The following is a 14,899-nucleotide window of genomic DNA, read 5'->3' as shown; positions in this document are numbered from 1 at the left end:
ACGTCTCTCTTCATACAGGGCCACCAATACTCTTTCCTCAAATCCAAATACATCTTCGTGGCCCCCGGATGGATCGAAAATTTCGACCGATGAGCCTCCTCCATCAAAGAAGTACGCGTACCACCCACAAACGGTACCCAAATCCGACCCTGAAAAGTCATAAGCCCTCGCCCATCCGTAACGAATTCTGAAACCAAACCAACGACCCGTTCCCTCTTCTGCATCTCCGGCTGCACAGCCTCGGCCTGTGCCCCACGAATGGCATCCAATACCGGAGCTATCATGGTCAATCTCAAACATACATCTCGCAATGGAGTGCTCCCCGCCCTGCGGCTCAACGCATCGGCCACCACGTTGGCCTTGCCCGGGTGGTACAGGATCTCACAATCGTAATCCTTGACCACATCTAACCACCTCCTCTGACACATATTTAGATTGGGCTGATCCATCAAGTACTTCAAGCTCTTATGGTCCGTGTATATCGTACATCGAACCCCATATAAGTAGTGGCGCCAAATCTTGAGGGCGAACACTACTGCCCCCAACTCTAGATCATGCGTGGGATATCTCGTCTCATGAGGCTTCAGCTGCCTCGATGCATATGCTATCACATGACCCCTCTGCATCAACACCGCACCCAACCCCAAAATCGATGCATCACAATATACTACAAAATCCTCCATCCCTTCCGGGAGAGCTAATACCGGGGCTTCGCACAACCTCTGGCGAAGTGTCTCAAAGGAGGTCTGCTGCTCGGGACCCCATGAGAATGCAACACCCTTCCGGGTCAATCTGGTGAGCGGCACTGCGATCTTGGAGAAATCCTTGATAAATCTCCGATAATACCCTGCTAGTCCAAGGAAGCTCCTGATCTCAGAGGGTGACTTTGGCACCTCCCAACTCATCACCGCCTCAACCTTGGCCGGATCGACCAGAATCCCTTCCTGGTTAACGAGATGTCCTAGAAACTGGACCTCCCGTAACCAGAAATCACACTTGGAGAACTTTGCATAAAGCTTCTCCGATCTCAATACCCCAAGGACCTCCCTCAAATGCTCCTCATGCTGCTCTCTAGATCTCGAATACACCAGAATATCATCGATAAATACAATCACCGACCGATCCAACATCGGCCTGCATACCCTGTTCATGAGATCCATGAACACCGCCGGGGCATTGGTGAGCCCAAAAGGCATCACCACAAACTCATAATGCCCATATCGCATCCTGAATGCTGTCTTCTGGACGTCCTCATCCCGCACTCTCACCTGATGATATCCCGACCTCAAGTCAATCTTGGAAAACCAAGAGGCTCCCTGCAACTGATCAAATAAATCGTCGATCCTCGGCAACGGGTAACGGTTCTTGACCGTCAGCTTGTTCAACTCCCGGTAATCAATACACATCCGGTGTGAACCATCCTTCTTCTTGACGAACAGAATAGGTGCTCCCCACGGCGAGCTGCTCGGCCGAATGAATCCCTTCCCCAGCAACTCCTGAAGCTGCGAGGATAACTCTTGCATCTCTGGAGGTGCAAGACGATAAGGCACCTTAGCTATAGGCGCAGCCCCCGGAACCAAATCAATACCAAACTCCACTTGCCTCACAGGAGGTACTCCCGGCAGCTCCTCGGGAAAGACATCTGGAAACTCACGCACCACCGGTACCTCCCCAACTGAACTCGGTCTCTCGAAAGTCGCTCGCGTATCCATCACATACGCCACAAAACCCTTACAGCCCTGCTGTAGACACTGCCTCGCCCTAGCGGCCGAACAAAAGGCTGATCCCGAACGTGTACCCTCGCCGTACACCGAAAGAACTCCCCCACTAGGGTCTCGTATAGTCACCAGCTGACGCTCACAGTCGATAACCGCGCCGAATCGGCTCAACCAGTCCATGCCCACAATGACACAAACATCACCCATCGCAATAGGAATCAGATCATTCGGAAACTCAACCCCGAAAATCTCTAACACACATCCCCGGAAAACCTCTGTGGCACAAATCACTCTATCGTCAGCTATGGAAACTCTCAGAGGCCGACTCAATGCCTCACGACTAACACTGATATGCTGACCAAATGCCAAAGATACAAAAGACCGACTCGCACCCGAGTCAAATAACACTAAAGCAGGTACGGAGTTCACAAGAAAAGTACCTACGCATAACATAATATAAGCATAACATCATATATCAAAAATAAATACACGAAAGGAAACATACCAGCCACAACATCGGGTGCAGCGCGGACCTCCTCCGCAGTCAACTGGAAGGCTCTCCCTCGAGCTCTCGGCGCCTCGGCCTTCACAGGCCGACTCTCTGTAGCTCTGATGGCGGCAGGAGCAGACCCCTGAGATGCTCCGCGCAACTGCGGACACTCGGCCTTCCGGTGTCCGGTCTGGTTGCAGTGAAAGCACACTGCAAACCCCTTGGGGCAGTCCTTGGCCATGTGCCCCTCCTTGCCACATTTGTAGCAAGACCCCGCTCGGCAAACTCCGTCATGACCCTTGCCGCACTTTCCGCAAGTGTGGCCCTTCTGGCTCCCTGGTCTGGGATCAGCAGGCTTGGCCCGCTTGGCGGCCGGCTGCGACAGTGCCGGTCGCCGATCCCTCCCCTGAGACTCCGCCTCCTCCCTGGCCTGAGTCTCAAGCTCAATCTCCCTCTTCCGGGCATTTGCCTAAAGCTCGGCAAATGTCCGGTATGAGGAGTTCGCAGCGAACTCCCGAATATCCCGCCTCAAGATGCTCAAGTAGCGGCTCATACGTGCCTGCTCAGTGGACACGTGCTCAGGGCAGAACATCGCCCTCTCGTGGAACATCCTCGTGATCGCTGTAACAGACTCAGTACCCTGCTTGAGGGTCAGAAACTCCTGTGCTAAACGCTCCCTCTCCACCTGGGGAACGTACTCATCCCGAAACATGGTGGTGAACCTCTCCCAGGTCACCGTAGAAAGCTCAGCAGGCGTATAATGCGCCGTCACGAACTTCCACCAGTCCTTCGCTCCCAAGCGAAGCTGGTTCAGCGCGAACTGGACCTTCAAATGCTCAGGAGACGAGCAAGTGAAGAAACACCCCTCAATATCAGATATCCATCTCATAGCTGCCACCGGATCCTGAGTACCATCAAACTCTGGTGGTTTTGTGTTGCTGAACTCACGGAACAGCAACGCATCCCCACCCTGCGGCCTCGCAGCAGCAATCGCTGCGGTAGCCGCTGCAGCAGCAGCCTCAGAAAGAGCGGCATAACGCTCATCAAACGTCTCAATCAATGTGGTCTTTATAGACCCAAACATCTCCGGTATCTCTGCCCTGATGGCCGCAGCCACCTCCTCCTGAATGATCCGGCGGATCTCCTCCTCACTGGTACCACTGCTCTCGGGCATCAAACGTGTCCTCACCATGATCTACCTCTGAAATACAACATACGATAAATTAGAATCCACACGAGTATGCTCACACTCGTCAACTCTTTCCTCCTCGATTCTTGGCATTCCAAGGATTCTGACTTGGGCTGCACACCGCCCCGGTGCTTCCAGTAGTACGGGCCCAATACTACTGTCCGCACCGCACCGGAATACACTCCAAGTCCTTCTCTTTGGATCCCAGGTCTCAAGTACTCTATCATGCATAGACCACTCTCTAATAGATCTCTCATAAGCCCCTCGCTGCTACCTACTCACTCTCAAGCATCTCATAGCAGCTCACATCTCCCTAGGCTAAGGCATCACAAATCAGGCCACCCTAGTCCTAATAGCAATACCTAGCCTACTCTAGCATGCGGATACATCATATCAATATCACATAATATATAAAGGTATTTTGGGAAATCACCGTCCGGGCGCTGACTGATCGTACACACATCTCTTGCTCTGCGTTTTTCAAAAAAAAATCTTTTACTCTTTTTGAAAATACATTTTAAATCCTCAGTTTGAGTTCAAATACGCCCGAAGGTGTACTCGAATCCCTCAAACCAAGGCTCTGATACCAACTTGTAACACCGAAAATTTTAAAATAATTTTTCACAATTTATAAAAACATTTCTCATTAATTTTTCATAAAAACATCAGATTTAAATCTCAATTCACATTACACAAAATCTCAAGATCAATGTAAATATATCAAAGTCCCCTGCGTGTGTACAGATCAAGCCGGCGCCTTCCCACGGTCATCGCTAGTACCTGAAACAACAACACTAACACTGTAAGCACGAAGCTTAGTGAGTTCCCCAAAATACCACATAAACACATATTAGCCGCTCGAGGCTATCACTCTATGGGTCCGTGCACCCAACTCTGTGAACCCTCAGGTTCTAACTCTAGGAACCTTCCGGTTCCAACTCTGTAATCATGCACAGCATAAATCACATAGAAATAATGCAGTACAACACATAACATACATACACTAACACATAACTCTGATTACCTACTCAAGGTAAAGTATAGTGAGAAGACTCACCTCGCGGATCTCGATGACTCACAAATCCTGAATCCCTCGTGCCCGATCCTCCAAGCTATAATCCTCCTATAACATCATATGTCTCTAATTAACACTTTTTATCTCTAAGGTTGACTATCCCTAAGAAGTCAACACAGGTCAACTCTGGTCAACGGTCAACGGTCAACTTTGACCGGACTCGGCGAGTGCACGAGGGCAACTCGGCGAGTCTAGACGTTTTCACCAACTCTCTAGGATTCCCTTCTTACACGTCGAGTACTCCCCCTGACTCGACGAGTTCCACCTGGAGGAATCGCGGGGCCACCCCGACTCAACTCGCCGAGTCTCAAGAACGACTCGGCGAGTCCCAGCTCGACTCAGACCACTTGACAACCCTCTCTAACTCGCCCTGACTCACTGGGTCAATCCATGACTCGACTGGACCACTCACTGGTCGGTCCAAGGCAATCTTCAAGCTACTCGCCGAGTCTGCTCATCGGACTCGGCGAGTCCATGCCATGCAATCACTCAAACTTGCTTCTAAGGTCAGATCTATTCCAACAATTCATAGATCTGGCCTTCCTAGAATGATTCACCACGTAAAGCTCCAGACTTTGTGCATAAACAACCTCTATATGACCATATATGAAGAATCATCAACAAATGTCACTACTCAAGGTCATAACCTCCATTGTTCTATATAAAGCTTGATGAATGAGGCTCTCTGCCTCCTCTTGCCTCCTCTTGCCTCCTCTTGGAGATGAGCCGAAATCATACCTTTAGATTGAAGGGCTAAGCTTCAAATCATCCGAATAGCAGTCCCCTTTGCCTCCTCTTGGCTAGAGCCTCCCTCTTCTTTGCTAAACAACACACAAATGTCAAGGAATGCTTCCTTTCTCTCTCAAATCGCTAAAGCACTCTAGGGTTTCTCTCTATGGACTGTTGGGTGCAAATGACGGCCATAAGGCCCTTTAAATAGGTCCCAAACCCGAGAAATTAGGGTTTCATTAAACAGCGTGGACTCGCCGAGTCCATATCCTGGACTCGCCGAGTCCAGACGAATCCCGCGTCCAGAATCGCGACCCTACTCGGCGAGTCTGAGCTCCAACTCGCCGAGTCCCCTCTCAAAACACCAAAAAAAACAAAACAATAAAATACCTGGAAATCCGGGCTGTTACATGGATGAATTAGAATGTAGATGGATAGGCAATTGCAAAATAGGCATGAAAAATGTTATATCTAGGAAATATTTGCATTCTAATTTCTTTTGGGGAGGTAAAATTGGTGATAGAATGTTAGGTTGGATTAAGTGAGATTAGGTGGTGGCAAGTTATGAAAAGGTGTCATTGGGGTTGGTACTCTTTCGGATTTTAATAACGTTTTATTGCTAGAAGTTGTGAAGTAAAAACTAAATAAAAAATCATATAGATGTGATACTAACACCACACGATATGTATGTATTCTGTTAAAACTTATATATATATATATATATATATATATATATATATATATATATATATATATAGTTAGGTTCAAATGTTTTCAACAAATATTGTGTGCTTAAATACACCAATGAGAATTCAAGAAATAATAAATAATTAAATAAATCAATAAAGGGTATTTTGGATCTTTTGTACTTTTAATTAAGAAAATCATTTAATTGAAATCCTACAATTATGGAAATAAAGTAAATATATTTGACCTAATCCTTCACCTTCATTTCCTGCCTGGAACATCACCACTACAGAGAAGAAATTCAGCGACTTCCCACCGCCGATTGCAGCCCTTCCTTGCGATCGATTAAGAGTCATCGGCCATTTTCTGAATGTTTGTGTGTTTCTTTCTTCTCTGATCAACTGAGGATCGAAGTCTTTCCCTCCCTACGTGATTGTTGTCGGATAGAAGGAGCAGCCGTCGCTGCCACTTGACGGCAACACTGCTGCCTCTGTTCCATTCCGTTCCACGATTGGTGGCTGACGGAGATTAGATCTCCCTTCCTTGAGATCTGTTCAACTACTGGTGAAAACATTGGAGCTGCATTCAGGGGCTTTTTCATGGAAGTTGTTCTAACACTATATATAAGTGTTTGATTTTTCCTAATTTTATTTATCCATTTGATACTATATTCTTGATTTTTTGAGATCCATCATATAAAGATGGTGAAGTCTTCAGTCAATGATTCACTTGCTCAACCTGAATTTTACCAGTACATCAAAAAATCAGATGGTGAAGTCATCCGACTTCAGGCACATAGAATTTTAGAATAGTTTCAGATAACCTATAAACAATTACTTTATCATGTTTGTATTCTATCTTGTAGAATTTGATATTTGAAAAAGACATTGGTGAAAAATTTATTTCTTATCTTCCTCATGAATATCAAGCACCAAAGGAATAATCTTCAATTAGTAGCAGTAGCAAAATCGTCTTAGTATCTAATATGATGAGCGTAATTCTGCCAGAATGGAATCACGAATTCCAATTTTCTTAGAATGAAATCTAATATGTTGGTTTGATAAAATGTTCACTTCAAATTATTCTACTTATTCTAATGTATGTTGTATAAAATCATGCTCATGTTTATCTCCTTTTTGCAGCTCCTTGTATAAAATCATTCTCATGCAATACAATTCTGACAGAATGCCAATCGCACAAAATGTCAATCTCATAGAATGCTAGCATATTTTGAAGTGGCTTAGAGGTCAAACATACAAAAAATGTCAATCTCACAACAAGTATATTTGTCTAACTGGTAATGAATTTGTGATACTTTATGATTGACTTTATAGTCTCTACTACATTCTGTCAGAATTTATAGTTTTTATTTTTCTACTATATTCTGTCAAACTTTATAGTCTTTAATACATTCTGTCATAATTTATAGTTTTTATTCTATTAGAATGCATTGAATTGTATAATTTTTGAAACTTGATTATGTTTTCTTTGTGGATTTAGGTTTTGAAGAGGCTAACATTGATGTGGAGAAGGAAGAAAACATATAGAACGAGAGTGTATTATACCAGAATGTGTTATGCTACAATGTATAAAGTGTTGCTTAAAAATCATTTCTTTCAGAATGTTGTTATTATTCAATGAATCACAATCATACAATGTAATTATTTGTTATATTATTAGTTCAAGAATTGATTTTGTTTATTCTTTCAGAATGTATTTACTAGTTTATGGTTGTTATTCTGTCATTTTGACAGAATAAAATCGAAAAATATATTTACTAGTTTATGGTTGGCATTCTATCATTCTGGCAGAATAAATCGGATTTTTAAATTTGAATTAATTTAAAATATTCATATTTTTAAAAAAGAAAGGAATTAACTATCCCTAAAAATCCGAAAATTTCCTTTTTTAATATAGGTTAATTGACTAAAATGCTCTTATGCTGAAATTTGTGTGATTATATGGTACATGCTATCCTATTAGACTATCATAGACCCTCAAATCATGACCTTTGATTATATTTCATCCGATGGTCCAGATCTGTACATTCTGGCACACAATAGTTAGTAAAAACAAAATAACCTAACCCTATATATATATATATATATATATATATATATATATATATATATATATATATATATATATATATATATATATAATCTAAGTTAGTATTGCCGTCACAAATAATAGCAATAACTTGGAATGAAAGTAGTGCGGTTATTTTGCGTATCGGTTCCATTTTTAAAACTGATTGGTGCTGTTATTTTTAAAAAATGTAGTTTAGTGTTTGGCCTTAGTTTTAGACTTCACAAACATCTTATTTATTGGGTGAAATACATGCCTCTAAACATAAGATATCAAAACATTAAGTATCAAAAAAAAATCGGTATTTCTAGTTCTAGATCCACTCTATTCGGATCCACCCTACCTACATTCATATTTCGGTTTTAGACCCACAAAAACGAGTCTCACCTAGAATCGAACCTTAACCGGTTTTATATATCGGTCCAGTTTCCGATTCTACTAAGTTCTCCTAACCAGTTTCTGAGTTTTCCGGATTCAGGTCCATCCAGGACGGGTAAGGACCCACTTTCATCTCATTGACGGGGTGGTGGTGACAGCGGTGGCAGGGGTGGTAGCGGACGAAAGAGAGGGGAGATCATGGATTCATATATGAATATGGGTAAATTTGTATTCACTTATGAATAATATCTCTCCCCCGTTGCACCAGTATGACAGAAAGTTTTGCGACAAGATATAAATGAGTGGCTGATATTGATTTTCTCATTTTCAATATTTTTTTTATTTTTTTAATTGAACCTACCTCTTTATATATATATATATATATATATATATATATATATATATATATATATATATATATATATATATATATATATATATATAATAAAAGAAAATAAAACCAATTGCAGTTCAAATTGATAAATGATGGACCTTGGTTTCTAAATAGAAAAATCTAAATTAAAATAGGATACAAAATCAAAATAAGGAAAAAATATCATGCTAAAGGAACTGTGGTTATAAAGGGTAGAAAAGGAAAACCATAAATGTGTTAAGTGGATGGATCAAAAAAAGAACACTTCCCTTATATTATATATGTCATTACCCAATTTACAATAAAAATGTGCATTCCGTTATATTCCGTTATATAACACAAAGTTGACCAACTAACAAAATATCAAAGTTTATGTTATATTTGTCATTACCCAATTTATTAAAGGCTTCTAGCACAGGGTATCAAATATTGTTTTTTTTTTTTTTTTTGAGGTTTATGTTCAAATCTGGTTTGAAATATATAGATGGATTTAGGAGCAGTTTAAAATTATATTATATTTGCTGTTTAAAAAAAATAATAAAAATAACAATAAGAAATATCAATGTTTGGTTTTAAAGACGTCAAATCTGACCCGGAATATGCTTTCGTTATTCCAACTTATCTTATTGGATATCCCTAGATATAATTGATAAATTAGAGTTAATTACAATTTGATCCCTAGGGTTTCCCTAATCTGCATTTTTTGATATGACAAGTCATTGTGGTTTTCAAAACTTTCGTTAGTGTCCTTGAGGTAGTTACCATCTATAATGCTCCGTTAAGTGTTTCTTAAATGACGTACATTGGTTTTTTTTTTCATGAATATATTTTAATATATACATGCAGATATTATAAAATGAGCAATACAAATAGGAAATAGACGACCACAATCATATCTCTTATATTTTCGTATATAATGCGAAAATATTCATTGAATTTGCTTCTAGTAAACAAAGTTACATGTGGAATTATTGACAATTGTAGGTTTAGATGTATGACATATCGGAGGGGAGGTAAAGATCTTGATCTGTGCAAATTTTGCAACACGTAGAGGTTCAAAAACTCAAAAATTTTGTTCACACATTCGCATATAAATTTCACTGGAATACATTATTTTTCCTTGACTCCAAGGTTAAAAAGGTTGTATGCTTCACAAATAACATCCGCTTCCATGCAATGACACACTAAGAATCATGGTTATGATGTTGGGTAACGTGACATCCATCCAATTTTGAAGCTTATAAGCACTTTGATATTAGTCATCATTCATTTAGCCGAAAGACATAATGTTAGCCTATGGGTTTCAACCCGAAGGAGCTCAATAATAACAAAATTCATCTTGACCTATTATTATAACACCTTATAATTCGCCACCATATATGTGTATGAAAGATTCTTACATGTTTTTTAATTTAATTGTCTTCGGACCTACTAACCCTAAGAAAAACTAGATGTTTTCCTTCAACCGATTGTTGTAGAACCGAAACAATTATGTGAAGAAGGTGACTTAACTTATGATATTTCTTTGAGACAAACTTTTCAATTAAGAGTTGCTTTATATGGAATGTTATCGGGTTAGGAAACAATAGGGAAGTTAGCATGTCTATGTTGTGGGAAATTTTTACAAGCTTTTAGGATTAAAATGTTAAGAAGATGTCATGATTTTATTGTGAAAGAAGACTCTTCAATACTTATAAAGGATAATAATAAGTTCGCCAAGAACCATATAGAGACATAAGTCCTCAAAGTATGAATTGTGAAGAAACCGTAAGGAAAATTAAGGAATTTGGTCTCTTAAAAGACTAAAAGTGGTTGAACTTAATTTAGACGTAGTCATCATCAATCCCATTGTCTCGTAATCTATTTTCCTCTTCATCTAGCCCCACATTTTCATCATATGGTACATAATCTTCCCCACCATTTGTTTTACGTGTTGGTACAATATGTGTTTAATTACTATGTCACTAATCATATGGTATAAAATCTTCCCCATCATTTATGTATTGGAGTTTGGGAAAATGAGTAAGTTAAAATTCTTTAGCTTTTATCTACATTGAACTTAATCATATAAGTATGTCACCAATTTGTTTTGTAAGTTATTTCCATAAGACCATTTCTCTACAATTATTCATTCATCATTTGATGAAAGAGTATATCCAAATAGATATAATAGATGGATATAAATGGGTAAGTTTAAGCAACGAGAGTATATCCAGATAGATATAATAGATGGATATAAATGGGTAAGTTTAAGCAACGAGAGTATATCCAGATAGATATAATAGATGGATATAAATGGACAAGTTTAAGCAACGAGACAAAGTTATTCTACTACGACGAGTTTTAGGTAACTATGTACTTTATATAATTATTAGACAAGCATTAGCATTTAAACCCATGTATATATTTTGTAATGTAGAAAAAATGTTATTGGGATTTATAAGTTTGAGCACGACTTGCAATATTTTGAGCTCGTCTTTATATAGAACAAGCTCTAATAGCTTGATATATAAAAGTTGAACTTGTTTGCAACTCTAGGATTCAATTTGTGAAATTAAAGTGGGATTGATGATCTATATCTTATAAATATTTAACATGGGTAAAACAAATATATTAGAGGTAACAAATATATCACTTAAAGATGTTCAAGAAATACTATTAAAGTGATCTATTGTTTAATGACTAAAAATGAAATACTTCAAAATAGAATCATGACAAAACCGTAAAAAATGGTCCGTGTTGTTTGCACATTTTCTTCGGCTAAGGTCCAAAATAGTTTCAACTTGCAAAATGGTGCCTTATATATGGATTTCATTGTCGATTTGATCCTTAAAGTTAACATTATTAACTAAAATTTATCAAGTCCTTAGAAAATTACAGTTTTAACCTTATTTTCTATTATTATTATTATTATTATTATTATTTGTCTCTTGTTAATATTTTATACGCACTAAAAGAAAACATTTTACCTTAAACCCAATCTCACCCCTACCCCTTAGATTAAAACCACATTATTTCTCCTTAAGGTTATTTGTCAGTGTCTCTACCACCACCACACTCCTCCATCTCCACCACCCTTATATTCTTTTTCTCTGGTGACCTACCCATCATCCACGTCTACCTTTTCTGACGGTGTAGCCTTATTCACCACCTTTCTCCATGTCAACCCTCATGCAAACCCATTGGCAGACACACCACCCATACATCCCCGAGAGGAATACCATGTCATTGTACTCTCCATCTCCCCCCCCCCCCCCCCCCCCCCCGCGTCTCACTTCCTCTCTCTCATTCATATCCCAATACCCTTGGATGTGTTTCAAAATATACAAATTGTCCATCAAACTACCTCCACCACCATCATATCCCATGAATGAAGTCACCATCGATTATGACAGAAGGCAAAATATATCTCACTCCACCTTCATCGTAAACATTGAACGGGAGGAAGGAAAAAAAACCAACATCGAAGACTGCCGATCTCCACTTCTCTGCAACCAATTCTTTTTCCCTCTGTAGTCATTAGTTCTCAACTGATGTAGGCCCTTCTCATAATGCATAACTCACACACAACACCGTCTCTCCATCATTTATTTACATATTTACTTTTTTTCCTTCCTTCTCTTTCAATTTATATGGTTAATATTAAAGTGTTCCCCTAATTCATGTTTTTCCTTGATGTTGATGATCAAAGCATTGTCTCCACAGGTATCGTTCGATCTAATCCTTAATTCCATCTCAATATTTTTGACTTTATAGAGTTAGTGTTTCATTGATCATTCCCTTATCATGAAACTAAGTGTATTGTTAGATTAATTCCATAGATAGTTGAATCAATTTTATTGTCACTTGTTGAAATTCTATAGTTTTTGCTTGGTTTTGTGAACTTAAAATGTATATGAGGTGGTTCAAATATAAGGTTAATAATAGTTATAAATAAAAAAAATTAAAAAAAAATCTAATATAAGGTTAAAATGACAATTTAATAGGAGTTGTCGACCCGTCATTTCCAGTCAAGTAAAGGAGCATCTCCCTCTTCATCGCAGTCGCTCAATCCGTTGTATCGGTAGAGTGACATTTGCCTTACCCCCCCCCCCCCCCTACCCGAGGGATCAATAAGCAACCGGGTGATGGGCGAACTACATCTGTTCCAATTCCAGAGGCTTTCTCCGATCGAGGAGTGAGGGCTAAACGATATTTATAGATTGAAACTAGAAAACCTTAATTCCTGAACTAGCCTCATGAACAAGCCAGTCTCAACTTTCCTGTTCAACTTTCTAGTGTGTCTATCTAAGGATGGATCTCAGTATCTATGGAGAGGAAAAGAATGAATCCTACTAATGCGTCAAAATCTAAAAAACATTTATCTGTATTCCTCTTTCTTTATAGGTCTCGTGTTCCTCCTATTGAACGAAATGCAAAAACCATAGACTTAACTTCTTACTTTAATAAATAAAAATCATTTGTCAGATGTCATTTTCCTATTCATTTTGCTACATGTTATTTTATGGTCATTTAAATTAAATTATATCCACATGTCATTTTATAGTTTTTTTTTTCCATTTTATTAACTTCCAATGTAATAATTATAAAATATACTAATAAATTGATAACATATTCATTAATGCAGACTTTTAATTTTAAAATGTCTAAATTGAAATACAATTATTTCATTTATTTATTTATCTAAACTATTTTTTCAAATTTAAAAGAAAACGAACATTTCAATTTCAATAAATCAATATTTTTTTTATTTTTCTAATAAATTCACAATCCTCAAATTTTAGACTTTCTTATTTAACTTTTTTTTTAAAATAAATCTATGTTATATAGATGTAGATTGAACTACAGAAATAGACAATTTGTCAAGTATATTGTCAAACACTTTGTAAACTCGTGATACTTTACGTGTATCGAATGTGAGATGCTCGGATTTGAAGATGAGAGTCTTCAGACTCTTTTATTATCAAAACAGAACATCAACATTACAAATAAAGGTGCAGATATTTAAAGACTCTTAAACGTAAACCTACTAGAACTCTAAGACTTTTGATACAAGGAAACAAAACAAATAAATAAGAAAAAAAAAAGACTCAACATTAAGGAAACCTATTAACGAATTACTTGGGCTCTACCCTTTCTCTTTGTTGTTACGGACCAGCTGGACCATAGCCACCTCATCATATACACCGTTCACACAATTACCACTAAATTAATCAGTGTGTTTGGTGATCAAATCCACAATAAACCCTTAAATAACTATCATTTTTGAAAGTTGAAACTATTACAAACTTAGCTAAAGAACCCTTAAATAACTATCATTTTTGAAAGTTGAAACTATTACAAACTTAGCTAAAGAAGTTTGCAAATCATAAGGAGCATTTTTGTAATTTTGTCTACAATCGTTATGGATTTAAATATTATTGGTTTCAAGTTTGGATTAGCTTTGCTTTTATCTAAAAATAAAGATATTCAAGAAATCGCATTTTGAAATTAATTTATTCAGATTTAAACTTGTTTTATTGTCCAGGTGCCAGTTTTAATCATAGGAAAATATATATGCCTCCATGCAATGTTTTAAAAACCGGTTTGAACCGGCCGGTCGAACCGGTTGGACCGGGAACCGGGGGAGGGAGCGGTTCAATTATCATCGGTTTTACATTGATATCTAAACCGGATTGAACCGGCCGGTTTTTAGAAAAACCCGGTTGAACCGGTCAAAATAAACCGGTTGAACCGGTTAAACTGAATAAAAAAAAATGAAAAGGAACCGTTTACATAATAAACATTGATGATTTTTTTTTTATATCTATTTAGTTTTCTCAAAATAAAAACATATGGTAAATGTTATAAAGTTTTTTGATGTGTTTTTATTCATCCAAAATCATATTTAGTTTCGGTATTATACTTTATTTTCTTTTTGACGTATATAGATTGATGTAAAACACTAAAACTTATGATTATGTGTTATTTTAATGTATTTGGATTTATCTATAACTTATTTTTATATGTATTTTTAATGTTTGAACTTGTAAAAATCAAATTCATGATTTATATATGTATGTATGTGTAGAAAAATAGGAGAAAACATGAAAAATATAGAAACCGGTTCCCTTGGCAGTCGAACCGGTTAAACCGGTTGAACCGGGAACCGGTCACCATACCGGTTCAACTA

Source organism: Lactuca sativa, chromosome 9 (genome assembly GCF_002870075.4).
Source record: "Lactuca sativa cultivar Salinas chromosome 9, Lsat_Salinas_v11, whole genome shotgun sequence".
In the NCBI taxonomy this organism is placed as follows: Eukaryota; Viridiplantae; Streptophyta; class Magnoliopsida; order Asterales; family Asteraceae; genus Lactuca; species Lactuca sativa.
Note: the sequence above shows the minus strand (reverse complement) of the source record.